This window comes from Jaculus jaculus, chromosome 4 (assembly GCF_020740685.1).
Source record: "Jaculus jaculus isolate mJacJac1 chromosome 4, mJacJac1.mat.Y.cur, whole genome shotgun sequence".
Lineage (NCBI taxonomy): Eukaryota > Metazoa > Chordata > Mammalia > Rodentia > Dipodidae > Jaculus > Jaculus jaculus.
The window spans coordinates 29,171,103-29,175,249 of NC_059105.1; the positions used below are offsets into that span (position 1 = coordinate 29,171,103).

The 4,147-nt window shown below is 35.8% G+C and overlaps 1 non-coding gene across 1 annotated transcript; it reads left to right on the forward strand.

Annotated features, from left to right (window-relative positions):
* Positions 1 to 2,785: 2,785 nt before the first annotated feature.
* On the forward strand, positions 2,786 to 2,867 carry Trnas-aga. Its single transcript has one exon. It is a non-coding gene; the product is annotated as a tRNA-Ser (tRNA).
* Positions 2,868 to 4,147: the final 1,280 nt, after the last annotated feature.

The following is a 4,147-nucleotide window of genomic DNA, read 5'->3' on the forward strand; positions in this document are numbered from 1 at the left end:
AATGTGTCAGTGACCCCAAAAAGCTTACCCATAGCTAGTTTAGTAAAATTAGTAATTTATAAATACACATGAAAGCATACTTTTTTAAAGAGTGCCCCTAGATTATCCTAATGAATTTCTATAAATCAGAATCTGAGCTCACCAAAATTGCTAGAGACAAAGTTTTCATATGTTGTATGGAATAATTTCATATGAAAAGTTTTGTAAGTTGTTTACAGACTAAACATCTAATTTAATAGGCTAAGAGAGGGTTTATCTGTTTTTTATACCATGTAAGCCTAAGAAATGTAGTCCATAAAATTACATATTTTTGGTAAATGATCTTATTATCCATGGAATATAGACTATCCTATTGTTTTAGAGATCTTTAATTTCCTTAAATACCACTGCATCTTTATGTACTGAAACATCTGTTCCTTCAGTTATACAATGTAAGATTATGATTTTTTCAAAAGGGCTAATGTCGATATTTTATATGCCTTAATACACTCTTTATTTTTTATTTGCTTAACAAATTTTTTCATAGATGGAGAAATTGGTTTCATAAACATTCCTATATAAACAGCATAAAATGCAACTTTATTGGGTTTGATGAAATTGGTTTGATACATATGTTTCCCTGTCCTCTCTTGACTAATGAGAAAAAATGAGCTTTGTATATGAGCCTCAAACTGAAAAGCAATTTTCTCTACACAAATATCACCTTCTACTTATATGTACACATTTCCTGAATTAACTTAACTTTGCAGATTTTCCAGAATTCATATCTCAATTATTTATTTATATATATATATATATATATATATATATATATATATATATATATATATATATATATATATGATAAAAGAACATATCCAGCAATAACCATCATTTCCTAGGAAGGGTTTTAATAAAAATATCTCCTTTTTCTAATTTTGAAGCTCAGAATTCTTCAAATAAAATTTAATTCTCTCCTCTCCTAATTCATTTTACCCGTACAATTCTAATATTAGAATTTTATAATTAGTATGTGTCTATTTCAAAGCATCTCATAAAAGCAACATGAGGGTTTATAATTTAGAAATGGGAGATATTTTTAAAGGCTTGGAGCATAGACCATCACCTGATATGAGGAAGTGCCAGTGACAGCACTGGCATCCAGCTGTCCTGATGCCATGCTTCTTCATGCCCACCCTCATTCTCCTTTGTGGCTCTAGACATTTGTGTATGTCCCTGTGGCCAGGAGCCCTGACTTCCACACCCTGACATTGAGATAGTAGCAGTCAATTGCAGGTTTGAATTACTTCAATGTACTAGCCTGAAGTATACTGCCATTCAGGAAAAGTATAGCAACTCGCCTGATTTCCAGCAGCTTGCTTTCTGAGTCATCTAGTCCTTTTTCATCTATGCTTTTTATTTTCCATATGATTTCCTCAAAAATATAGAATTTCACAAGGTATGAACCACCAGAAATAATGGTATATCTCTATCTCAAGCTAAAACTAATGAAAATTGTTTTGATTACATTACTTATTTCTTTATTTTACTCTCCCACTTGCTAAAGTTGTCTTTTAAACTTTGATGGATCAGGTGTCCATGTGAGTCTGAATGCAAGCCCAGCGATAGTTGACTATTGATTCAGGATAGAATAATCAAGTTGCTTGGGGATAAAGAGAACCAACAATGTACACCAACATCTACAAAAGCAACCAACCAGGAAAGATGTACACACTGGTCCAATAGTGGCGCACAGGCTACAGAGGTAATCAACGGTTCACCGACTAGACATGAGGTCCAGTCAGTGGGAGGAAACTCATACCTGGTACTGAGAACCAAGTCTGAGGCCTATGGTTTGAAAGGTCATAGAACTTAGGGGAAGCTTACCTTTTTGGGTAAAAGGAAAGGTTATCCCTGTGAAAAAGCCTTCTAAGTGTTGGGAGATGACTTAACAGTTAAGGCACTTGCCTTCAAAGCCAAAGGACCCAGGTTTAATTCCCCAGGACCCACATAAGCCAGATGCATCAAGTGGCACATGTGTCTGGAGTTCCTTTGCATTGACTGAAGGCCCTGATGTACCTTTTCTCTCTCTCTCTCTCTCTCTCTCTCTCTCTCTCTCTCTCTCTCTCTCTCTCTAGTAAATACATAAAATTAAATTTTAAAAAGTCTTCTAAATGTCAATATTTGTCACCTTTTGTCTATGATACTCTCTTACTCTTGACTAGTGAACCTACTTTATACAACTGCCTAGAGTCATCTATGGCAGCTCTTCCAGGGCCCGGAAAACACTACAGAAGAGGCGGCAGTTAAATATGAATGCTGCCGTCATTGCTAGCCTGATAACCTCCTCCCGGAAGATGGCAGTAGAAGCTGAGGAGATGCAAAACCCATCAAAGCAGAAATTCAGAGGTGGTTGAGAGCTCTTCACACAAGGACACTTCTAACATACCCTCCAAGATAAAGGAAATATAGCAGAAAGGGGAGATAAGAGAATGTAAGGCACAGAGGGGGAAGGTGTACTATGAGGCACTGTCCTTGCCTGCCCCAAGGTAGTAACTTGTGCATTCAGGAACTCACAATGATTATTAAGAACCTTACTGAGTAAGGCCCTCAATTGAAAGTGGACAGGGGAAAGGGAACTTAAGAGTATAACCAAATGGGGATATGACTAATTTGCAATATGTACATATAAAGTTTTAAATCACTGTTGTTGCCATTCTTTCAGCCCTGATCTGTTGTTTCTTCATTGTTCCCTCTAAAGAATTGTTTTCTTTAAAATGGAAATACATGAGAAATAAGATGGGGTGTAGTCGTGGCCGAGTGGTTAAGGCGATGGACTAGAAATCCATTGGGGTTTCCCCGCGCAGGTTCGAATCCTGCCGACTACGAGGTCTGGTATCAGAAATAAGATGGGACAATACTCAATTTAGGAATCATATGAAATATTTATAAAACAAATAATAAAAACATCCTGCTCTAGAATGAGTTTGAATATTGCTTTGCTTCTTGAGTTTGCATTTACCTCCTCTTATTATAGATTAATGTGCTTTTGAGTATTTTGAGCCTTATTTGTCTTACCATTGTTTTACTGGAATCTTCAACAGAGGGCTGAATATCTAGGGAGGTAGCCAGTAACATAGCAGTAGTGTTTAAAATGAGAAAAAAAAAAAAAAAAAGCCCAAAGGAGATATGCTTGAAAGAGCATGAATTTTTAGGAACTGAAATAAGGAGAACCATATTCAAATTTATTTGGCCACCTTTGCCTTCATGCATTTTGGGAAGTTATTATTTTCTTTTTCTTTTAGGATCATTGCATTTTTCACACAAAGTCATCCCCAGGGAAAATCTCAGGAATACCATTTTTTAACATTTCAATATTTGTTTGTTTATGAATTCATATACAGGAAAGTGAAGTGTTTCAGAGCCAATAGAATACCCACAGAATGGTAGAAAATTTTTGCCAGCTATAACCCTAACAGAGGCCTAATATCTAGAATCTACAAAGTACTCAAAAAACTCAATAATAATAAAAAAATAAAACAATGAGCTCAAAAGAATAGGGCAGAGAACTGAATAGGGAGTTCTCAGAGGAAGAAATACAAATGGCTAACACAAACTTAAGAAAATGTTCAATATGTTCAACCACCAAGAAAATGTAAATTAAAACATCATAATATTTCATCTAACTCCACTAAGGATGGAAATCATTAAAATATCAAATGACAACAAATGTTGGCGAGAATGTGGAAAAAGAGGGAATTCTCATTCACTGTTGGTGGGAGTTTAAGCTTGTACAACCACTAGGAAAAAAAAAACAAACCTGGAGATTCCTGAAAAGGATGAATATATAGCTACCAACAGACCCAGTTCTTCCTTTACTGGGCATTTCCCCTAAATGCATCATGCTTCACTACAGAGCTATTAACTCAACTATGCTTATAGCTGCTCAATAAAGCTAAGAACTAGAATCAACCCAGGTGCCCATCATTGGATGAATGTATAATGCAGTTTTACATTCGCACAATGGAATTCTACTCATACCCAGCAAACTCACACTATCACAGAAAGACAATCACCTCATGATCTCACTCATCTTTGGTACCTAACATGGATCATCTCAAAGGGGAGGGGAAGGGAAGGGTGTAGGAAAAAAAAAATCACAAAAACT